General features: G+C 35.7%; 1 protein-coding gene across 3 annotated transcripts in view; it reads right to left on the bottom strand.

The window, feature by feature from the left end:
• KCNB2 (potassium voltage-gated channel subfamily B member 2) overlaps positions 1 to 25,459 on the bottom strand; it is a 504,753-nt gene extending 479,294 nt beyond the window's left edge. Inside the window, exons 1-2 of one of the 3 annotated variants that reach the window (XM_007486978.2) lie at positions 25,215 to 25,459; positions 24,415 to 24,693 (exon numbers count right to left, since the gene is read on the bottom strand). The gene's annotated coding sequence lies outside the window, so the exon portion shown is untranslated. Of the gene's footprint in view, positions 1 to 24,414 lie in introns of all 3 variants that reach the window. The other 2 variants (XM_007486977.2, XM_007486976.3) reach the window with 2 other exon arrangements.
• Positions 25,460 to 26,101: the final 642 nt, after the last annotated feature.

Below are 26,101 nucleotides of genomic sequence, written 5' to 3'. Positions count from 1 at the left end.
TAGATCATAAAATATAGACCAAAACTCAAATCCTTTTTTTTTTCTTGCTACAAATCGAGATGATCTCTATGGTCCTTTCTGGTTGAAGATTATGTAGTTCTGCACAGCCCTTGATTTCAGTAGGACTACTGGTTTTAAACAGAAAAAAAATGAAAGCAAGCTTAGAAGCCACCTTATATTTAATGAATTTTCCTGGAATGCTGTAACTGAACTTCATATCAAAATGTCTTTTATCAGTTTACTCATTTGTAAAATGAGAAAGTTGGTCTAGATGATTTTACATTTCTTCTAACTCTAAAATTGTATAATCTGATGTCCCTTTAATAACATTCAGTGCCTGAGGCAGAGTATCTGCAGAGCACAATCAAAGGTACATTCATTTTGTTTAGCTTTTCATTGAACCTAAGACTTTCGTTTTAGCTTTCTACTTTCAATTTAAGCTTTGTTAGTTCTTTTAAACTTCATTCCTAATAAATAATCTCCTGGTGTTACTCCCTCCAGTATATTGCCATAGTGGGGAGTTTACAAAACTTATGATTTTAATTTTAATAACTGTCTACAGTAATATATTTTATACTAAATGAAATTAAGTTTATGATAATTTTCATTCATAAAAAATGCCATTAGGTCTCTTTAGACTAGAAATCAAATTTTATAAACCTTAGTCATTTTACATTTCTATTGTGCGAGTTATATTGATCTCAGTCATTTACATGTACATATGCATACACATAGACATACGTAACACACACATTTTTAGGGTCAAGTATGGTGGGAAACTTTTTTTTCAAGTGTAAAGAAAAGAAATTTGCTAGTTATTTCATTTGGTTGATTCTTTTCTTAGGAATACATACATACATATATGTGTATATGTATATATATATATATATATATATATATATATATATATATATATATATACGTATAATTGAGGGCCAGATTTGCAATAAATCAGTCAACCAGTACCAATGAATAAGTATCTTCTCACTAGTCTATGAGGTATTGGGGGGGGGAGGCTCTTTAAGTAATAAACAATAACATTTAAGTTTTACAAAGCTACACCTTGGCATCATCCACACTACCAAATTATGCTACCACTGTTTCAAGGCAATTCCTGACAAAACATATTGTTTTCCTTATGATGTCATAATTATGAGTTAAGTCTCCAGGTTCAGAGAAAACTTTGAAAGAATGAAGTTTCAAAAATATTAACATTATGTCATGGAATTTACACTCCCTTATTTTGTAAGAAGTAGCAAGTCAGATTATAAGAAAAAAAGTAAACCCTTTGAAACTATGTAATCTTTTCATTTTCTCTCTCATATTACTAGTGTAGATCAATCGACTGAAAACATCCTGGAGCATTCCAAATCTATCTTTAAGCTATTTTTCAACTGATCCTTAAAAACATTTCCAAAGTAGTCTTTTTTTTTTACTTCATATACATTACACCATGCCTCCTCCAAACAACTAAAGTCTCTCCCCACTGAGAAGATATTTCTATTTTCAAATGGCCAAAAGTCTATTTTTGGCATATGTTTAGAGAGAAAGAGACCACATTTAGAAGCTAGTAATGTGATCAATGGTTTTTACTTCAGTGCACCATGTGAAATTATCACTTTCACAATATAAATAAAACACAACCAACTTATTTAACTTAAAAACTATTTCAAATTAGCTTTTCTGAAAATATATCCTTAGAAAATAAACTTCCAATTCATTAGTTACTAAAAAGAAACTCACACCTTTTTAAGGAGCTGATCAAGATTTCTAAAGCATTTTGTACTGTATTTGGTTTTTAAGTATGACCAGCTCTGGTAATGACTGTATGTAGACTTTGTTCTAGGGAGGTATAAAGGGAAATAATACTCATTTCTTTTAAGAATCTGCTATGAAAAACTAATATGAAAATGTTCAGTTCAACCATTTACTCCTTAGTCAGAACTCCAGAACTTTTATCCTTCAGACAACCTAGGCTTTTTTTAGATCCACTAAGACAAAAATCCTAAAAGATCTGCTACCAGTAGCCAAAGGCAGCATCGAGTTGCAACAAGAAAGGAAAAATACAAGTAATAAATACAATATGTAATATAAGCATCTTCCAATTTCATAGCTGGCTCCTTGCAATAGCCAAACATATAAATAGCTAACACTGTCTATTTTTATTTAGATGCATAAATATATAGTTTTGTTCTCTCTCACTGGGATAGAAAAGCATTTAAACATTTAATTACAGGCACACTTTAAAGATACACTAAATTTATATGTTTACTATAATTAAAGGTTAACTACAAATACAAGAAGATTTTTGCCCCTTAGAAGAACAGGTGATTATACTGTCTTTTTTCATCAGCAGAATAAGGCCTTTTATAAGACATAATTCACAAAAGCCCTTTTCTATTCTGAAAAACAATACTATTACAAAGTTTCTCAGATCTCTAGGTCTTTGTGATATTGTTCCCTTTCTTCAACTGCATAGAATGGGCCAGGTTAAAAACTGTGAATGTGAAAGTGTCCTTTCTTTGGTGTCCCAAGAGTGTTCTTTTGAATGCCTGATTTTTGAAAAGTCAAAAGTGAGTGTGTGTGTGTGTGTGTGTGTGTGTGTGTGTGAGAGAGAGAGAGAGAGAGAGACAGAGAGAGAGAGAGAGAGAGAGAGAGAGAGAGAGAGAGAGAGAGAAATAGAGAGAGAAAGAAAGATGATAAGAAGGAAAGAATATATTCCAAAAGAGAAATTATTAAGCCTCTGAAAGGACCTGAAAGTATGTCTACATCACTGAAAATCCGAATGAAAACTAGAAATTTCAATTTATGTGAGTGTTTTGTCAACATAATCCTAGACATCTGACTTTTGGCTAGATTAACACCGAATTTCAGACTTCATTTGAATGACATAGAAAGATGCAGTGTCAATGCCAACATCTGATAAAAAATGTTCATAAAAGAACAAAACATTTTTATGTAATGTTAACATTTTGCTTTTTCCCTCCCATGTAGGTCTGATTTAAATCTGTTCAAGTTTCATAAACATAATACTAACCAAGGTCTCATATACCCCTACAACTTGATTGTAGAATAACAGAATTTTAGATCTGTAACAGCCTTCAAAGAATAAACCAATCACCTTATTTTCAGGTGAGAAACTGCTCATTAGTGACAGAAAGAGGAAGAGAACCCACCCTTCCCCCTAGATGCTAGTTCAGGGTTCTTTTCACTATATCATAATACTTTATCATGCTTTGTTTTTCTTTGGATGCTCAAAGTTTCTCTAAAGTCTTTATTTCACTACCTAGCTTCTTGTTAAAATGTTGGGACAAACACAATACCTGTAGCTCAAGGAGTATATCTCTCACATATTGTGAAATATATATATATATATATATATTTATTTTTTTTTCTTTTTCAAAAGAGCAGGGTGGTTTCAGTCACTGAGCTTAGAGTACCCTTGGAAGAATACACCTTTAATTTGAATTGGTTGATCCTATCTCCCTTTATTAGCTCTGCTTTTCCATTCACTGCATTTGAAAGTAAAACTGCTCAGATCTCTTCCCAAATCAGTGTCAAAGGCTAGTTGTTTGTTTGTTTGTTTGTTTAGATGATTCTCTTATTAACACAGCACAGGCATATTTGAAAGTGGGGGTTGTTAGAATATTCAGTTCATCACAGTGATCAGATGACTAATTTTTCCTTTATGTGCCACTATTGAGATTTCTAAATGTTTCTGGAATTTAATCAAAATAAATTGAACTTATCTACACTTTCCTTTTGGATTGGTGTAGAAAAGCAAATGCACCAAAAAATTTAGATTTTGCCAAAGATATCATTGGTTCAAAATGGAATTTTTAGTTTTCAATGAACATTTTCTCCAATAAAAAAATTTCCACACTCAGAGTGCTTCCCTTCCTTCTCATGCCTTCCCCTTTCCCTCTTCCATCCTTTTATTAACTTTCCTTTCCCCCTTCTATTCATTCTGTTTTCTTCCTTCCTTCCTTCCTTCCTTCCTTCTTTCCTTCCTTCCTTCCTTCCTTCCTTCCTTCCTTCCTTCCTTCCTTCCTTCCTTCCTTCCTTCCTTCCTTCCTTCCTTCCTTCCAAATGAAACTGTGATTTTATTTTTACATACAGTTAATTTTTTTAAAATATTATATACTCTCAAGAAATGCTGACACTCATGTTCTAAGATATCTTGCTGCTGCAGGTCATTATCTACCACTATACTTACTATACCTTCTATGCAAAATGTATTATTTTAGGTGCTGGTGATGATACACAGAAAATGGAATTTCTGCCAACAAAGTAGATTATATTGAAACTGCTTGATTCAATCTTTTTTTTCCTTTCAAGGAGATAAACTAATATTTCTTGGCAACAAACTGCAATGATATTTTTTTTCCAGGACAAATTTCTGATACTACAATACTGAAATTCACTTACCAATGTTGTCTTTCAAGGGGAAGCTATTTTTGTACACTATTATGGAATTATTTCCATTAAGCCCCTAAAAAGAATATGGGTCACATTTCATTACAGCACACTTCAAAGAAGATATGTGGTTTTCTTGAAATTGTGTCATTAAATTATGTGGCTTTCTTGAAATTGTGTCATTAAACATTGTTTGAAATAGGTGACTATTGGTTTGGGTTTAGAACTTTTTTTCCTAGTCCAATCTTCCCTACCTTATCTGTGACATTTTTTCCAGACACCCTCATTGTTCTCCTATTCTGAGATACAGCAGCATCTATAACCTGAGCATTTTGACTGCTGGATATAAAATTGGATGCTATTTCATACTTTTATGTGTTTGTTCCAGTGGTGGGTGAAGACTTTCTTAAGGATTTGGGTACCTGAGAGTGAAAGCATTTCAGCATTTCCTCAAAGTTCATGATGTTAAAAAAATCTGTCAGTCATAGCAAGCATTTATTAAGTGATTACATTTGACAGAGACAGTTTTGTATATAATTCTCTTTTTAAAAATGTCTTTGCATATTGGAATGTTCATGTTTATTAAGTTGTTAATAATAAAATAATTTTGAAAATACCATGCTATTAAAAACAACAGTGGTAGTATGCAGGATGTAGTAGATGTAGTAGAAAGAATACTGGATTTGTAGTCACAAAGAATGAGTGTGAATCCCAACTGTGATATTGACTAAGTATATGATAATGACCTTAGGCAAGTCACTGTTGAAAGGAAGGAATGAAGGAATTTGGGGAAAATGCAAATTGGCTTAAAGCCTCATTTTTCCTCAGCTGTAAAACAAGACTAATAATAGACCCTACCTCAGTGAGGTGTTGTGAGAATAGTATCAGATAATTCATGTAAAGCAACTCCTGAAATATGAATTGTTAGCTATTATTGTAAATGTCATACTAAAAAAAAACCCCTTTTAAATATTGGAAGCAGTCTTTTTGTTCTATCTTCAGTTACAAGTTATTTTTGCATTTAAATCCATATTTTAAGATTGAAACAAAAAAGCCATTACTACTGTTCTATTTTTACTTTGGAACATAAGAAGAGTTTGTAAAATTTGTTTAAAAAAGAAAAAAGAAACACCAAACTATTCAGAAAATGTGTGATATATATGGAATATAAATTGAAAGAAAGTATAAAATGAGAGAAAAAGAATTTAAGAAAATATAATGATCATGAAATAAAATGCTAAATCTTGAAAATTGAACATATTTTCCCACATCCTACATCCACATACAAAATAATAAGGAATATTATCTTGTAAACTGTAACTATAACAACATAAACTGTCTCTTTAGAGGTCCTGAAGAGTAGACAGAATAGAATGAGCAGGGAGAGCTGTGTTGATGCATAGAATTAATGGTGAGCATGGGCTTTGGACCCATGAAGATGGTACTCATTTCAGACTTAACAGTGAGTTTATTACAGGGAGGAAAAAAAGATTCTTTTTCCATAGTCAACTATATCGGGACCCACAATCTTAATCTCTTTAGCTATGACAGAAACAAGGCAAGCTAAGAAGGTGGAAAAATAGTCAGCATGTATACAAATACTTGAGAGAGGTTAGATGACATGGTGGATAGAGTGCTGGGTCTGAAGTCAGGAAGACTTGCCTTCCTAAGTCCAAATCTAGCCTCAGATACTTACCAGCTGTGTGACTCTGGGCAAGTCACTCAACCCTGTTTGCCTTGGTTTCCTCATTTGTAAAATGAGTTGGAAAAGGAAATGGCAAACCATTGCAGTATCTTTGCCAAGGAAACCCCAAATGGGGTCACAAAGAACAAAGAACTGAACAACAACCACCAAATGCTTTTCAATCTGGACCATTTGGCAAAGGTTTCCAATAGGGTTCGATATCGTCAATTGTTTCAGCTAATTTCAAGATTCCCTGAGAAAGTGTTAAATTTAGGGCCTCCCATGGAAGTCCACACTTTGTTCATTATTTATTGTAGAACTGGTCAATTTTACTTATTCTGTCAGTTCTTCTATACTACTTATTTGAAAATGCCAACTTATTCCAGGGTAATTGAGAAATTATTTGAGCATAACTCAAAGTTTGGGAATTTCTTATTTGCTTATGTTCAATTTTATCCACAAGTAACAAGGAGAATGCAGAAAACTTTACAATTACACTTTACAATAACTGACTGTATAAACTACATTCCACATTTTAGAACTATGGAGTACCATTTATCATCCAGAGCACCTGACAAGATACTACAGTAACTTGAACAACATTAACACGTATAGAGTTTTAACATAACATAACAATACCTTAATTGGCCCTCAATTTCCCATCGCTCCCTTCTCCAACCTATGCCCCACACAGCTGCCAAAAGAATTTTACTAAAACACAAGTTTAATTTTGTCACTTTCCTGCTTAAAAATACCTAAAGACTCCAGTTAGACCCAGCCAGTATTTAGGAAGCACCTGTAATGTGGAAGGGTCTGTGCTAGGCAACAGGAATAGAAAGAAAACTCATAATAACTTCTTGTAAAAGAGAGAATATAATACATGCATTTTGTTCCTTTTGACTGACAGATGATGTCCCCTGCGTGCATGTATATTCTCTCTTTTACATCATGTCCTCAAGGAGATTACTCTCTCCATTTTACTTTTTTTTTTCTTCTTCTAAGATAAAATACAAACTTCTGATCTTGACAATTCAAGTCCTTCATGTTCTGGCCCCAGCCTGTCTTTCTAGATTTATGGCCTACTTTTCGAGTCTTATTTCACATTAGTCCTTTTCACACTCTGCGTTTCAGTCAAAATGACCTACTTGCGGTTCCATGAACTCAGCATTCCTCTGTCCATCTCCTTGTCCTTTCGTGGGCTATTTTCCCATGGATAAAATGCCTTCTTTATTTACATGTTTCATAGAATCCTTCATTTCCTTAAATCAATCAGTCAACAAGAATTTAGTAAAGATCAATTATTGGCCAGGCATTATGTTAGATAGCATATAAAGACAAAAAGAGAAAGAAAGGAAATGATCCTTGCTCCTAAGGATTTACATTCTTTCAGAAAGATGACGGGCACCTATCTACGAATAACACACACACACACACACACAATTTGTTGTTTAGATGGTTTTTAGTCACGTCTGTCTCCATGTGATCCCGTTTGGGGCTTCCTTGGCAAAGACACTGGAATGGTTTGTTGTTTCCTTCTCCAGCTCATTTTACACATGAGAATACTGAGTCAAACAGGTTAAGTGCCTTGCCCAGGCTCACATAGCTAGTCAGGATCTGAGCCAGATTTGAACTCATAAAGATAAATCTTCCTGACTCCAAGTCACACATTCCATATCTGGGAGTCATCTCCATAGAGATGATAATTAAATCCATGGGAGCTGATCAAAGAGCATACAGAGAGAAATGAGCCCAAGACACAAACTTCCTATAGACATACGACTGGGGGAACGATCCTGACGATGAACCAATAAAGGAGGCTATCAAGGAACAGTCAGAGAGGTCAGAGAAGAACCAAGACAGAACAGTGCCATGATAAACCCTCGGTGACAGGATATTCAGGAGAAAAGGATGGTCAAATGGAAATTGAGAAAAGACATCTGATGTAGCAATTGCAAGGTCGGAGGTAGCACGTACTGGTAACTTTTGAACAGTTTCATTTAAGCAATGAGAAGTCAGAAGATAGGTTGTAAAATATTGAGGAGTAAGAGAAGAGAAGTACAAGTTATGCATATAGACAGCTTTTTTCCTTCAGTGCAGATAATTTTTTTCCAAGTTTGGCTGTGAAAGTGACTAGAAATATTCACTGATCCTTATAAGATAATGCATGGTGTTCCCCAAACTCTTAAAGCCATTTAAAGCTGTAACAGTCTTATAGATAAAACTCTTTACAAAATTTTAAATCTATATAGGTGGGGCAGTTAGGTGACTCAGTGGATAGAGAATTAGGCTTTAGTGACAGGAGGTTCTGGGTTCAAATTTGGTAAAAATAATATTGATTTTAAGATGAAAGGGAAGGTTTAAAAATTATATACATGTTAGCAATCAGTAGTGGTAGTAGTTACAGTTCTTTCTCTCATGAAATTATCTCATATTTATTTATGAATATGGACCATGCATACAGCAAGATCTTAATAAATGTTTAAGTTGAATGGAATTTAATCTCTTTTTAAGGTCATATCCCTCAATATAAGGTAAACTTAATGGGGAAAGAGACTAAAAAAAAGTTTTTGTTTCCCTAATGCTTAGCACAGTGCCTGGGACATAATATCTTTTTTCTCATAATATATCTTTAACAGATCTTTGTTGAATTGAACTGAATCTGCATCTATACTCTAATAAATAAGAAATCTTTTGTTTCTTTGAACTTTCTAAGAAATGAAAATTGAATATTGATCTTGATTGAAATGTAGTCACAAAACACAATTCAAGTATGAACATAAAACCTCACTTAAAATAAAGGTATATATTTTTCTTGTAAATTTTTTTTATCATATAATTCAGCTTTTTAACTGTGCACAAAAAAAGTGTAGACAATCTACTATTTATTTTGGTATAGTTGTTCTTGCCAGAAGCAGGGACTGCTGGACTAAATAACTTTCATTTTCTTCTCTCTCAGGATACTCAGGATAGAAAACTATGGTTTTCCCCACTTTTTTCTCTCTTTTGTGCAGTAAGCAGTAAAAAAAAAAGTTCATTGTGTCCTCCTCTTCTGATCTGCAGATTTTCTCTAAGGCTAAGCTTGGTCTTACCAAGGTCTATTAAATCATGATTCCTTATATTCTTCAAAGATTTCTTGACGGCTTTCAGTTATGTACTATAAAATGTTTCCAGGGCCCACTGGTCTCTATTTGACACTTCTCTATTGATAATATATCCAAGGTCATGACTGGCTTTTGGGATAGATGACAGAGATAGATGTTTACATGCAGTCTTATGTCTTCCCAATATCTGTAACTGAGCCTTTCTCCTGTTCTTTGCCAATGAGAGAGGCAGTAATGTTCTAGATCTGATTTTACGGGTCCTTGCTTCAGATATGTCTTCTAGTTTCCAGCCTACTCCCTGAATTTCAGGTTAAATTTTAACTTCAGTCACAACTACTAACAACATCAGTATCTCAAACACAAAAATCTATGTATTACAAATGCATGTATTAGGGGGCAGCTGAGTAACTCAGTGGATTGAGAGCCAGGCCTAGAAACAGGAGGTTCTGGGTTCAAATCTGACCTCAGATACTTCCCAGCTGTGTGACCCTGGGCAAGTCACTTAACCCCCATTGCCTAGCCCTTACCACTCTTCTGCCTTGGAACCAACACACAATATAAATTCCAAGATAGAAGGAAAGGCTTTAAAAAAATTCATGTATTAGCTATCATTTCCTTTCTAGGGAGGCAGGGTCAGCCCTAAGAAAAATTTTGACTTTTATTTACCCTTTAGGTGCTATTCCCAAGTACAGAAAACCCTCATGCCATGTTTAGAGTTCCTTCTGCCATGGAGGAGAGCAATCAGATTAATTATCTAGGAGGGAACCAAATTAAGAGAAACTTTGCTATTTGGTGACATTGTGGTCTGGCAGCAAGAGGTTTGGAGTCAATGTGGATTCAATTTTTGGCTCTGTCACCAATATAATCTTGGGCAAGTTGTTTAGTCTCTTTTATTTTGGCTTTCATTTCCTCAGCTGTAAAATGAGAAGGTAGAGTTGGATAACTTTGATGGTCCATGCCATCTATAAATCTAGGATCAGAGAAGGAGGAAAATGACTAACCCAAGGAAATGACCCTATATCAGTGTAATATCAGGTCATCAGAATGTGAGAGGTATTTTGAGGTAGTAAGTACTATTCTTGATCCTTTTAAATTAGATTCCATTTACTCTTTTTTTTTTCCTGGCCTTAAAACACCTAAAACCATTCTTCTTGATAAAGAAAACATGAACAATATGAGATATGAATCTTTCCATATTTTCACAATTTCTTGATAGCATTATCCTATTCAACCATAATAGCAGACCTATTTCTTTTTTGATCTTCCTCTTTTCCTCAATATTTCTTTTTCTTTCACTTTTCTCCATTTAAAAAAAAATCCTTTTTAGTGCCCCAAGCATTCAATGTAAGCTTCGGGTCATTCTAAGATCTGGCACTCCTAATATTATGAATATTATTCTTTTTTTTTGGTGGGAAGAAGAGACTGTGTCATTCTATCTTACCCACACTGGAAGAACAGTATCTACTCACAGTATCAATCTCAGCACTGATCAATGTGGAAGCTTTCACTTAATACATTCCTAACTTGGGCAGGGTCACCTCTTCTTTAGCAGTTTGATAGCCCCCCATTTAGTGAGCTTCACCATATTGGTACCAGATTTAGTGCAAACTCCTGATTGCTTTAGCCAACTGCAGCTCAGAATTTCAAAGCTCAAGCAATCCATCAGCCTCAAGTGTGCAACACTCCTAAAATTATTCTGATTATTTTTTATTTATCCTGATTTTTGTGTTTCAGATGTATCTGAAAATCTAAGTTGGTCAATGAGTTTTCCCTCATAAAACTGTCATGAAGACTGAATGCAGATAGTCCTCCTTAAGTGTCTCTTATATTTTTGACTTAATAAGATCATGTGGAATCATATTTTACCTGTTCCATTCTCCAAGATGCTTTCCTTATACACTCTTCTCATCCACTGAAAACTAGCATATGGTCACAGAAACACAGATTTTGTGCCTGAAGAGATCTTGGAGGTCATTAGTCCAGCCCTTTCATTCAAAGGCAGCTTGCCCAAGGACACATAGAGGCAAGGGGCAGAGCTAGGATTTGAACGCAAGACTTCTCCAAATTATAACAGTTTCTACCATATCACATTGCCTTAGAAGATATGGCTGACATCACAATCTTTAACACAATCATTCATTCTCATGACTTCAATGATCACCTCTAAGTAGATGGTTCCCAATTCTGTATTGTTGTTCCAAACCTCCCTCCTTGGCAGCAACTGTTTAGTGCACATTTCCACTAAGATATGCCCTTGACACTTCCCATCTCCTCAGGTCTAAACCCAAAACTTGCTTCTTATTCTGAAATCTGTCCTTCCTTCTGACTTTTCTATTTGTGTTAATGCCAATATCATTTCCTCAATTACTCAAGATTTAAATATTGGAGTCATTCTTAACTTTTCCTTCTTCCTCATTCCACAATCTAATCAGTCATCAAATCTTATAATTTCTTCCCTAACAGTCTTTCAAATGTTATCATACCATTCAACCAGCCAAGGCATTTATTATCCCTCCCCTGGACTATTGCAATAATCCCCACCATTGCAATGTCTCTCCTTGCCAATCTATCCATCACTTCTAGAATAAATATCCTAATATACAGTTCCAGTCAAATTAGTCCAGAGACATTCCTAGGAATGTTTGTACCTAAAGAGGGAGGCAGGAAAAACACGTATATGTTGGAAGGGAAACAAAGATGCTAGGATGTTGACTTGAGAGGGAGGTGGTGGATGTGAGAGAAACTCATCTCTTTGGATCTGTGAGGACCTCACAATCTGAGCCAAATCAATGTAATTCAACAAGCATTTATTAAGAGTCTGTTTTGTGCAAGTTACTGTCCTAGATCCTGGAGTTACAAAAACAAAATAAAAACAGACTTTATATTCAAGAAGCTTGCATTCTATTTGGGGACACAATAAGTAAATAGATAAGAAAATGCTAATTAGAAGAGAGAGAGGAGAGCAGAATGGAGACAGAAAAAGAGCCAAACAGAGAGAGAGACACAGGGAAGAAACAGAAAGACAGACAGATAATGACAGGAGCAGAGACAGAGTACACTAAGGGAATAAAGAGAGATTTCTTTAAAATAAGAGATGAGACATAAATAGAGCCTTGAAAGAATATTAGGAGGGTGGGAATGAGCAGCTTGGTGGCTCAGTAGATAGATAACCAAGCCTGCAGATGGGAGATGCTGGGTTCATATTTGACCTCTGATACTTCTTAGCTATGTGACCCTGAGTACCTAGTCCTTACCACTTTTTTGCCTTGAGGCTAATACTTAGTATTGATTCTAAGACAGAAGGTAAGGATTTTTTTTTAAACCCTTACCTTTCGTCTTGGAGTCAATACTGTGTATTGGCTCCAAGGCAGAAGAGTGGTAGGGGCTAGGTAATGGGGGTCAAGTGACTTGCCCAGGGTCACACAGCTGGGAAGTATCTGAGGCAAGATTTGAACCTAGGACCTCCCATCTCTAGGCCTGGCTCTCAATCCACTGAGCCACCCAGCTGCCCCCTGGTAAGGGTTTTTTTTAAAGACAGAATATGGGAATTCTAAGAAGGAGGGCATTGCAGCTGCAAGGGACAGTTGTGCAAATGTTTGGAGATAGAAGAGACAAAGCTAAATTCAGAGAACAAGCAACTAGGCCAGCATAGCTGGAGTACAGACTGTATGAAGGAGAGTAATATGAAGTTAGCTTGAAAAAGAAGACTGGAGCCAAACTGTGAAGGGCTTTAAATACCAAAATGAACAGTTTGTATTTTATTCTAGAGGCAATGAGGAGTCACTGAAGTTTATTTAGTAGGACAGTAACATGCTATAACTTGTTTTTTATGAAGATTATTTTGCACTTGTGGGGAGGACAGCTTGGAGATGGGAGAGACTAAAGGCAAGAAGTTCAATTAAGAGACTCTTACAATAATCTGGGTGAGAAGTGATGAAGGGCCTCAATCAGGGTGGTGGCCTTATGCATTGGAAAGGAAAAAAATATCTACAAGAGAGGTCATAGAGGTAAAAACTATAAGTCTTTGAAGCTAATTGGATATGCCATGTGAGGAAGAGGGAAGAGTAGAAAACTATTTTAAGATTATAAACTTGAGGTCACTAGAAGAAAGGTGTCATTCTCTCCAGAAATAGGTAAAATTGGAGGAGAGTTAGCTTCTTGGAGGAATAGGGGAAGGATCATTCCCTTTGGAATATTTTGAATTCTATATACCTAAGGGACAATCTAACTGGAGATGCTAGATAATGTCAAACTCGGGATGAAGACTAAAGTTTGAAACATAGTTCTAGAAAGCATTTACAAAGAAATTGAAGACATGAGCATTAACTTCACCAAAAAAAGAAAATGAAGATGAAATGGCTGGTAACAGCACCCTCAGACCTCGGTAGAGTGGTAGTGGCAAACTGAATCAATTACTCAAAGGAGAACATATACTTGACATTCCTAGCCAAGTTTGATGACCCTTTGATTATAGTACCCTCTAAATTTGTTAGCTCTCTTGAGGCAAAACCTTGATTGCCCTGCTATGAATATTACTCTTATTGCTCCCCCTCATTATGGGTTTACATCAAACCCATTGTCAAAAATCTTTTATGGCTCCAATGAAATAAATCCAAATATTTTAAGCTTACATTCAGGGACCTCTCTTATCTGACTGCAACAATCTTCTCTAGCATTATCTCAAATCTTTACCCTTTATGTAACATAAGTTGACCCAAATTGGGTTCTCTGAACAAGCTCTATATTTTCTGCTTCCCTGTCTTTGGCCATGGCTTTTTTCTTTACCAAGAATCTCTGATCTCTGCCTATTGAAATCATATCCATCCTTCCTTCATTTAGGTCAAATGCTGTCTCTTCAAAAATACAGTTCTTGTTCTTTTCAGGGTGGAAGTGATATCTTTCTTCTCCAAATTCTTCAATTGCTTTGTATGTCTCATGAATTTATATACCATTATTTGAGCATGAGTCTTATGTCCCCTATTCAATGAAAAACTTCTTTAGAGTCTCAATTGTATCATAGTCTTCTTTTTATCTCCATTAACACCTCTAATTGGGTGGTACACATAATAGGCATCCAATAAATGACTATAACATAGGACATGGGGATTTTGTGCTTGAAAGCTCCCAACAGATTGCCCATTCTAACCCTACCATCTCCCAAACAAAGAAATTGATTCCTGGAATAGCCAAATTGCTTGACCATAATAAAAGGATTCAACAAATAAAAGAGATGGGATTTGATCTCAGGTCTTCTGATTCCAAATCTAGTAATCCTTATATTACACCATATTGCCTCCCCCAATTAAAAAAAAATTGTTGTTTGTTGAATTAGCAGTATGGGTTATCTGAACTATACACACTACTGCCCAGTTATTCACTGCAAACAATTCCTTTATTCGCATATAGCAAAACCTAGATCATTAAGTAACATTTATTAAGAATCCCATCTGTTCATGACACTTTATAAATATCCTTCCTTTCCTCTCCTCCTCCATTCCTTCCCATCCCCACTTCCAATCTAGCATGTGTTTTTGTTCTATTAAGTCCTCAGAAGCTTCAATGAAGATAAATAATTTATGGCAAGAATATAAGACAGATGAATTGAATGACCTGTTAAATTCCACGAATCCCTTACAGTGATTTGTGATCTCATTATCATGGCCCCTCCTTCCATCAATACAGATCACAAGCTTTCTATGTCTTATTTGGTTTAATCAGTTGTTGTAGCCATAAAATCCATGACCTAGTGGGCAGCCTTTCAGTGATTATCCTCTCTGCTCTCACTTTCACTAGCTGTAAGGTGATGGTCTATCATTAAGCCCATATTCAAAGTCTTTCTAGCTTGATAACACACAATCAGAGCTTATGCTATGCTGGTATAGCTTTAGAAAACCCAGGGTCAGCTCAGTGTGGGATTTCAGAAAAAAAAAAAAACAACCTTCAATCTTCAGATGTTAAATTTACTATTAATTCTAGAATTTGGCAGCATTGGATAAGAATCCATTAAAGTATTTGATAACTAGCATGAACTCATCAACCTTATTAGAAAGAAATGTACAAATGATGATGACATGGAATTCTAGACCCACCAAGAAGTTGTGTAAATGTTCTAATATTACATAATCAATGTCAACATTGTAAATGTAATATAAAATTTATGGCCTGCCAGATGACAGTATTTGAAGCATACCTCCAATTTCCTAAAACTATGGAGGTTTGGTTGATAATAAAAGTGGAATTTCAGGGTAAAAGTGAACTTTCAGTTTTGTTCTGTATTTGAATCTCATTGTGTTTAACTTAAAATTGGATTTAAATTGAATGTTACGCCCGGGAAACAAGCAAGAATTTATTATGTGCATACCATATGTCAGGCATTGTGCTAAGCACTTTATAATTTTTATCTCATTTGATCCTTGTGATAACCCTGGGAGGTAGGTGTTATTATTATCCCCATTTTACAGTTAAGGAAGCTGAGAAAAACAGAGGTCAAGTGACTTGCCCAGGGTCACACAGCTAGTAAATATTTAAGAGCTAATTTGATTTGGGTCTTTCTGATTCTAGGCTCAGCACTCTAGCCACTGAATGAGACTAGCTGCCTTTAGATTGAATAATTATCATACTCTGAAAAATACAATCGGGATCTTATTTGTTCATTTCTACAAAAAATCCAGATTTCTGTACTATCTCAGAATTTCTGAGATAAAATATATGCAAAATTGGACAATTTTTAAGGGAAATGAAAGAAAAAAAGAGTCATTTCTGTGCTACTGATAGAGAACTTATCTTTATAATTTCCATTTGGAGTATTTATTGAGGGTTTTTTGTTTGTTTGCTTCTTATGGTTGAATGAGAAAAAAAGTGATCACTTTACATATTGCTAAAACTATTAAATTAATAAACAAGTTAAGTTTTTGTTCTCTACATGACTGCTATCAGTAATAAGTCAAGTTTAGAGTCAAGAAATCCTAAAAACAAGTCCAAGAGAGGAAAAGACAAAATACAGCCAAAATTTATGATCATGGAAGATACATATCTGAAATATTTTTATTTGAAATTTTGAGTATCTCCAACTAGATAAATCTTCAATGATTAATTCAATTCTATATATATTTATCAGGTACCTACAAGGAGGAAGGGCTATCATAAGGTACCTACCAATAGGATGGCCTTTTAGTGGGTTTAAAGACATAATTCTATGTCTTTACATACATTATACAAGTCTTTAATCTAAAAGGAGAACAAAGTTACAGTAAAAAGTAAAATATTAGATGTCATAAGGAACACACAGAATATTGCTCTTGGGACTCAGAGTAGGAAAAGAGAATATCAAGTAAGGGAGATCAGGGAAAATTTCCCAGAGGACGGAGACATTTGGGCTGAACTTTGAAACATGGGGGTGATTTTAACAAGTAAAGACTGAAGAGTAGCACATTTCTTTCATTAGATCATTCAAAAAATATAAATGTATGTTCTTATATTTCCATGATCTTAAGTGCCTTCTTCTATTTAAGACACTTTCCCAGAATCTGATGAAATTAGAGATAAAAAAATAAGATATAGTCATTGGCCTGAAGGATTTTATAATCCAGAAGGGTATATGAAACATAAGTAATTAATAAAAATAGAGTTTGTCAGAAGCGTGAGTAAGGAGTGTAGAATCAGTAAATCCGGAACAGTAAGTTCCTGAGAGATGAATAAATCTAATCTCATTTTGCAGGTAAGGAACTTAAGGGTCAGAGAAAACAAGAGACTTACTCAAGGCAATACAAGCATAAAAGCCAGTCAAGATGGTACTTTTCCCACTTCATTACAATAACTTCAATAAGATGTGATTAAAGCTCACAGAGGAGAATTCAGGACTGAAGAAAATGCCTGAACACAAATATGAGTGGGTTGGGAGAGTAGCAAAAAGGGCAGATGGATGGAAAACAATAAATAACAGTAATGATCAAATGGAGAAAAAAACATGAATTACAAATGGAAATTGATTAAAATCACATATTAGATTGACTATTTTTTGGCATTAGAGTTGCAAATATCCCTGTGATTTCCAAGTTACTTATAAGGAAACTTCAGTTTAAGAATTCAGGATTTTTCATTTGATTTTTGGATGTGTATTCTGAGATATCATCATGGGTTCACTTGCGTCTGATTATTTATGATTGTACCAGCTTCAGCTCCAGAAGCATTCCCCAAATAAGACTTACATAGACCAGTTGATAGCCAGCCTATCTAGACTAGAAATGTCAGAAATTATGTCACTTTTGTTAAAATTATTAGCACCTAATTGAGACTTTTCCTCTAATGCTTAGTCTATAAACTATTAAAAAAAACATATTAAAAGGTTGAGCTTTGGACAGAAGCTAGAGCCTCAAATGCATCAGATTTCTTTGCCTGTGAAGCAGCCATTTTCTACAAAGGGAAGGGTTTCCCATGTCAACAAGTGGAATTTTAAAGAACATTTCATGAGGAGACTAGATGATACAAAATGCTTCTAGGATGGGTATCTTCTGTATTACAAAATTCTAAGCTCAGCTGGTTTCAAACTCAATATAAAATACAGATCTACAAAGCTGCTTTTGGAGAAAAAACAATCATTTTCCCTGAATTTAAATAACACATTAAACCAGGGTTCAAGAAGTATATATAGTTTGTGAGATATATATATATATATATATATATATATATATATATATATATATGTTTCGATTTCTATTAAGCTTGATGACATTTTTTTCTATTAGGACTGGGAGAAAGACTTCTACTCTAAGTTTAAAATGAGTCTTATTTCATAAGGGAATTAATATTTAATGAGGAAATGATTAATATTGTGATTTTATGAACCAGAGACATTCAGCATGAGAGCTGCTAGACACATTGCTTTGAAACATCCAGACTTGAAAAACAAGAGCAAAATCTGCTAATAATCCATCATTTGTACGTCTCACAGAGATGCATTTCAGGACTTTATTTTCTAAGTGCTCCTATCTTACCTTGACATTATAAAACAGGCAATGATCTTATCTGCTATGGTACCAAAACAAAGTCTCCAAGAGACATGCACATGAGAACCTTTAAAAGATTAAAAGAAGCAATATTTGTTATTAGGGGATACAGGGAACCATCCAATATTGTTTCCATAGCCATTCTTCCCAAAGTAAATCAATCTTAATTTTGATATTCCTATGAAACCATTTAAATTGGCAGTATATTTTCATTTTGCTTGCATGTGGTCTTCATCAGAATATAAGCTTTTTTAAGGGCAAAAGTCTTGTTTTTGTGTTTCTTTTTTATTTCTATCAGTTAGCATAGTACCTCATATATAATAAGTTCTTACACACTTATTGACTGTTAAGACTTCAAACTGTGAAGTGAATCTGAATTGATAAAATGACAGAGAAGAACAAAAGAGGCTACATAGCTATGTATCTATGCATATATGTGTATGTACAAAACTAGTATAGAATCTACTTTCTGTAGAAACTATAATGGATTTATTGCAATTATATGTGGCACAGGTTATCTGGAGGACAAATAAGATAAATTATTCAATTATGAGGATTGTGCAAATTATTTGGATGTTTATGATTACTCAGAAAATAATGTTTTCTTTAGGAAAAAAATCCATGAGAATTAGTTTAAAAACAGGCTATAAGTTTTTATGGGAAACTTTGTCTAAAGGGCATGAGCAGCTAGGTGGTATAGTGACTAGAACAACAGTCAGGAAGACATGAGTTCAAATCCAGCCTCAGACCCTGTTTAGCTATGTGACCCCAGACAGGTCACTTAAGCTTGTTTGCCTCACAGTTTCCTCATCCATAAAATGAGTTGGAGAAGGAAATGGAAAACTACTATAATTTCTTTGCCAGGAAAACTCCAAAATGGATCAGGAAGAGTAAGACATGACTGAAAAACAACGGATTAGCAATTGTCTAAAGGATGACATGAGTTTTTCTTCATTAAAAACCCTCATGAGTTTATATTTTTTGTTTGTTTCAACATCTTTTGGGGAATAACTTCCATTTTATTGCACGCAGAAAGGGATATGACCCAGGTCTATGGTTTTAGTGATAAAGGGAACTCACAGAGATGAAGCAACTCAGTTTACCAATGTAAATCAGCACCTGTAATTTAATAGTTTTTGAGAGTTGCTTAAAGCACTCTGAAAATTTTCTTACGTGGGGTCACACAGCTATTTCATGACAGAGGTGGAACTTGAAATAGTCTTCCTAGCTTTGAAGAAAACTTGATATTCATTACAGCATTGTCAATTCTGAGATATTCCATTTGGAAGAGCCTCTAATCCATGGATTTAATAAAATTATCCTTGTGAATTCAGGAATGCATTCAATAGAAATATCATAATCCTAGGCATGTGAACCCATATCAAGATATTGATAATCACTATTCAAAAGAATTCACAAAAGAAGAACATTAAAACTAAATCTAAGATATTGTTGTAGAAACTTTAAACTCTAATCTTTATGAAATCTATCTTATTCTACAGAGGATGTCTTTTGTGAGATGAGAAATGGCTAATATTTTTAGCCTCGGACAACCTTATCACTTCTAATCTACATTGCAAGTGATTGTTTCCTTTTGTTTGAAATTTCTCTAATATTTAGTTTCTTTTCAAACACTCTCCCTAAAAATAAGGACGCAAACACTTTAAATAACTAAATAAATGGTAGTTATTATTATCAACATCATTATAACTTTGCATGATAAGTCCTGGTAATTATTAATATCTAACAATAAGCTGAAGATTGATAGATTAGGCCTCTACTGAAAATTCTGTTTCCAAACTAATAATCTAATAATTTTAAACTGATGGCAAATTCTTTCATCATGGATTTTAATTCCTATCCTATGAAGACATTCAAGAGAAGATTTTTTTCATCAAAGTACTTGGCACTGTCAAATAATTCCCCATCAGAAACCTATAGGCCTTCATTTTCTTCATAGAAATAATATTAAAGGAGAGGCACAACCACCTCCTTTGCCACTACACCATGGGACTTGAAGCTAAAACCTTCCATTAGAATGCAAGCTTCTTGACAACAGGGATTGTCTTGTTTTTCTGTTTGGATCTCCAGCATCTAACAAAGTGTTTTTACATAGTGAGTACTTAATAAATGCTTTATTCCTACATACAGTAGAACAATGTTGAATCTGGCAAAGGTTCATTATTAGGCATTAGCTAATTCTTACAATACAATACATATGGTAGGTGAAGTTGGGAACACTTCTCTATTGGAAAGCTAAAGGACAATAATGATGGAAGCAGGATAGATCACCCTTTTCCAAGATGCTAAGATAAGATAATACATTTAGAGCAGAGAGTAATATTACAGATCATGTAGGTCAAATACTTCATTATACAACCAAATAAAACAAGGCTTGGAGAGAATTTAAATAGTTCACTCAAGATTAAATAGATAGTAAATGGCAGAGCAAGGATTTGAGTTTGGTCTTCTGACTTTACATTAAGATGGGTGGCATAATTTGGAATGAATCAAGTTTCTCATTCAAGAATGTCTTGAATCTGAAAATCATATATATAAAATTTCTGTATACCAATGAATATCTGATTTTATATGACACATCAAATGGTTCACTTAATTTTTCTGAATATACTAGATTATAAATTCACTTTACTAAAGGAACTATTGAACTTCTTTTGTGGCTATCAGTCAAATATTTTGCTACATTTATAAATTTGTAATTGACACTAAGATAATCATGTGATAGATACTCAAGAAGGGCAAAATGAATGAATGAATGAATGAATGAAATCAAGTGAACATAGAGGAGATCAACAAACACAAAGGAATATTGCTTTTAAATCCATTCATAAACAAATCATGATTTAACTTATATAAGAATAAGATTATTAAGTCATAAACCCTGAAAGGACAAGAATTCTGCTTTACCTATATTTATATCTCATTTATCAAATGTGTGGGTGTGGGTGGTGGTGGTAATTAATAAATATCTGATGAATTAGAAAGACCTCATGATCTTATAGAGTCAACTCAGTGCTTTACACCCCTAATTTCAGCAAATCTCTGTATATACATAGTATACAGAAAGCAAGAAGAGGGTATTTAACTGAGTACTACTCAGTAAACAGGAGACCAGAATGGAGGGAATGATAAAGATGGGTGGAAGATCTAAGGAGCATTGTATGTCATTTAGCTGGAAGGGTGGGTTGTTTGCTATTTAAAATCTAGGTTCTTCCTGTTTCAGGAATGGATATAGTGAGATTTTGTCCAAAATTCAGTTTGCCATTTACTTTCAAATAGCATATATGACATTATGCTGTTTTCATTTTTTTCTTTGAAACTTTTGAAATGACAAAACATCATTATTTTGTGAAAACATTCATGTAAGTGGCATTGCTAAATCTAACAGTCCACCACACTATATATTCAAAGCAAATGGGATAATTTTAATAATCAAAAAAAATTCCACTAAAACTCATACATTTAAAAACTTGATAAAAGGATAGTTTGAAGAATGTTCCCTAGGACCTTATGTCTAAGCAGTAATAATCTTCAAAGATGACAATCCTCTTTATATTTTATTGTTTAAATATAATATAGAAGGGTATAATTCCAGGAGGGAGTATACATTCCTAGATTTTCATTTGATATTTTCCAAGAGTTTGTCACTAAATTAGGCCCCTCTAAACAAAAATTCAACAAAGTGAAAAAAATCCTGGTCCCTATAACAAAATTTTTAACAAAAAAAATTCAAGCAAAAATTCATAAAATATATTCTTAAAATTCTTATTGAACAAAAATGATCGACAGACTGAGGTATGTTAATATAGATAATACAATCTGGAAAATGTGTGCTGGATAAAAATGGGTGCTGGACCTATAGCAGAACTAGTATCCTGTAATTTCTGTCATTTTTTAAAAGCTGCCTTCCTTCTTTCTATTACACTACAAATTAGGGGGGGGGGGAGGTATACGTTTATAAAACACCCAGCAAAATCGCCTGGAGTATATAAGAAAACTATGCATAAAAGAATAGTTTCTTATAATTGTGAGTTAGTCTTTACTAATTGTGGGTATGTCTTTACACTTGGAAAGTGAGGTAGGTAGTGATGGTGAGAACAAAGTGAGGATGGGAATGGCATCAAACCCATGAATAGATTGGTGTGTATTTGAAAAAGTGGTAGAGAAAGGTCAAGATTGGGGTGGGGGAGGAGTGAGGATGGAGGAAAAAAAATACCACTTACAAAATGTAAAAGTAGAAATTGCAGATTTTTCTTCTCTTAGTAAGGAGGGCCAAAGAGAGATTTAGAGAAAAGGCAAGAGGAAATCATAAGTCAAAATGAACTACTAAGTGATTCCCTCCTTTATCTAAAAGTATGAGTAAAGGCTCATGAAAATGAAGGAAACAAGAAACATGTTATGCACAGTTCTAATATTGTGAACATTTAGTGTACTTCTATTAAAGCACCCTCTGGAATAGAGTAATGAGTTAATTTGGGAGGGGGGTATATTAACCCTTCTGAATCCCCAGGATACTTTTAGATGATTCACTATAATTTATTTAATGCACACTAATAGTAGGAGAAAGTGAAAGCAGCTACAATAAATTAGTAGTTTATTTATGCTCTACTTTGGGAAGGTGCATTAACTCTTTCAACTTTCTTTAGTTCATTAGAAGAATTTATTTAAAGGAAGCAAATAGTTTGAGTAAGTTAATGCATCTACAGTAAGTGAGCAGTACACTCATGCCCTGGTGCCTTATATAACACAAATGATAGAATCCTTCAGTAGCAGTCCTAGAAATAAAATATACATATGTAAAAGGAAATAATGTACAGTAATAATACTGTTTTGAATCCTGGTTAATTTGAAACCTCGAAGTTTTAAATTTTCTTTTTCTGTAGATTTTAATTTATATTGCCAAGTAAAGTTTAGAAAACTTTTCAATTATATGTATATATACAATATGTAGAGAGAACAAAGCTTTATGAGTAGAAAAGTTGCCTCAATCTTTCTCCAGGTATGAGGTGATTTTTCTATTCTAGAAATCTCAATAAGTTATTCTGCATTGTAGGATAATATTATTTGCTAAAATCTTTCTTTGAGTGTTTTCTAAGATGCAGTATCTTGACTAGTCTTTAATTGCTACAGGATCTGATACAACCAATCATGCCACATCTTAAAAACAATTATCCAATGTGCCTGTTTTACACAGCTCTATTCTTAAAATTGGCTTATCAACAACATGTTAGACAAGAAAGTAAAATGTGAAAGTCCATTTAAAAATATTTTTAGCATTACGTAACTTGAATGAAATTAGAACCTCTCTGAAGTAAACTAAAAGTAAATTTTTATGCTTAATTTTACTATACATGGATACATAAATCTATTTTATCTCAACAATATTACCACAATTACTTGTAGAATGTATGCATTTAATATCAATCTATTTATATAGGTTTTTTGTGTACACTGGTATAATTTTTACTGTTTACAGTGTGTACACATTACTCTTTTTTTTTTTCAAGAAAGAAAAATACGTTAGTAATATTACTCTGGAAAACGTCTCAGAGCACCAGAAACAAACGATTAAGTCAAATGGTAGATGGCTTTTAGTATCATTCATGGAAACTGTATTCCCAATTCCCTTTGACAGAGCGTGTTGGAAACAGCAATGAAGCATTTTCCTTTGAGAAGCATCAAGCATCGCACACTCGGGAACCATGCTACACAACTGAAACCCCAACAACCCCGGTCAGATAGGAAGAAATCAAATGTATTGTCAATGTTTTCTGAGAATTGTTAAATACATCAATCGTGTTGTAATCCTTAACCCCTGTCCCATCAAGAGAGAGGGAAAGACTGGGAGGTAGAGACAGAAATAGACAGAGAGAAAGAGATAGACATTTAAGAACAAATGTACCTAACTCATCAAGAGCAAACAGCCTGGAAAATAACATTACCCACCCCTTCTCAAAAGGGCTCTTCCAGAAGCGCTTAGGTGGCTAACATTCTTCGGTGCCTCCTTGTATGGAATGAAAGCTCCATACAATTATATCATGCCTTAAGTCAGCTTTGTGTGTAAGTCCACTCGGCGCCATATGGCAGTTTCCACCCCCTTTCGCAACTCAAGTCAGGCTAGCCTGATGCGATGATTCATTTGGAAAGGAAGACCCCACTGGAGAGCAGAAATGCCCCAGCCACTTACCTTGCTCGAACAGACCACGTTCAGCAGTCAGCACTGGCTTGTGCACCACAAAGGGCTGTGGGATTCCCCCCTCTCTCAGGGGGGCTGCTCACTCTGCGATTCCCTTCACCAATGATGTGTCGCTGGAAATCCCCCTCCCCTCCACGGAGAGGAGGGTCCTCCTAGCTGGATCGAGCTCGTGTTGTTTTTTGCTCTCTACATCTCTGACTCTGGTTCATCTTCTCTCGTAGGAAGGCTCAATGGAGAGGCGGCAGGGGGAGGCAGGAGGAGGAAGACATCCTTAAAAAGAACAATAATTTTCATCGCCCCCTTCATCTAGTGTCCGCTCTTCCTCCTCTCCCAACCCCTTCACTAGCCTCCTAGAAAAGAAAGAAGAGAAATTAAATAAAAACAAATCAGTGCCGTTGCTTGGCTAGAATCGCCTTGCAGAAGGAGGGAAAGCGGAGGCACCGCCAACCCTTGCTGTTAAATCTCCCTTAGGCTGGCTGCATGTGACAAGGCGGCGGCGGCGGAGGCTGTTGCTGCTGCAGCTGGTGGGGGTGGTTAGTTGGTGGCGGTTGGGGTGTGTGCGTGTATGTATGTATGTGTGTGTGTGTGTGTTTTGAGGTTCGGGATGGCTCTAAAGGCAGCTGTAGGAGAAGCAGCGAGAGCTTGGAAAGCAGCGAGCTCCAGTCACAGACGCTGACTAGCACGCGCACACACACAGTCAAGCGCACACACACACATAGACTCAGACACACACGGACCCACAAACCCTCCCCTCCTCTTTCTTCCTCCTCCCTCCAGCCCTCCTCTCGTACATTGGGGTTCGAGCGGCCACCAGCGGCTGCTGCCACGGCCGCTGCCACCTTTTTTTCCTCCTAGTTTTCAGCGCTTAATGTAGGTGGTTGTAGGTTAGGGTGGGGTGGGGTCCGAGCTGCGAAGCTAAGAGGATTGAGAGCTACCAAGGACAGCAACAGATCGGCCTCCTGGCCCAACCACAAGAGAGCTAGCTCTGCGGAGTAGGAGCCGGGAGCCGGCTCCGCGCGGGCGGGACACCGCCCACACCTAGCTGGGGCTAGTCCTTCCCCCGCCTTCCTCCTCGCCCTAGGGCTCCACTTCACACCCACCTGCCCCGCCCTCCCCTCCCTTTGGGGGGGGGGGGGTCAGGGCAGAGGGAGGAGTCAAAGAGGACCAAATACTGGCAGAGAAAGCGGGCCAAAAACGCCTGCTTTGCGCTCAGCCCCCAGGCGCTCCCCGGAGGCGAAAAGGGATTCCCTCTCTGCTAGCCTGCTGCCGCCGGGCTTTTCCCTACCCCGCCTCGGGTCGGGTCCAGAGACTCACTCTTGAGCTTTGGGAGCTGGAGTAGAGGAGAGAAGGGATCGAAAGGGGCCCAGGGGCCCCATCCCTGCTTTAAGGCTCTGGGGAAGGTAGCAGTGGGAGATTTAAGCACAAATAAGGTCTCTCCTCACTGAGATCGCAAGTTGGGTTTTTCCTTAGACCAGTTTATCTTTGCCCTGGGGTAGAGATTCTGAACACCTGGGCTCCCCTAGTCAGGAGGGTAAAACGGAATTAGTAGTGGGCAGCCTTAACTCCTCGTTTGGGCGGAGCTATTCTTTTCAATTGGGATTTCTTTCCACCAGTTTTCATTGTCTTACTTTGAGGACAGAGTCAGCTTCCGGGAGAGTATACTGAAGTTCTTTACTGT

Source organism: Monodelphis domestica, chromosome 3 (assembly GCF_027887165.1).
Source record: "Monodelphis domestica isolate mMonDom1 chromosome 3, mMonDom1.pri, whole genome shotgun sequence".
Lineage (NCBI taxonomy): Eukaryota > Metazoa > Chordata > Mammalia > Didelphimorphia > Didelphidae > Monodelphis > Monodelphis domestica.
The sequence above is the reverse complement of the archived record's forward strand: the minus strand, read 5'-3'. Positions and strand labels throughout refer to the sequence as shown.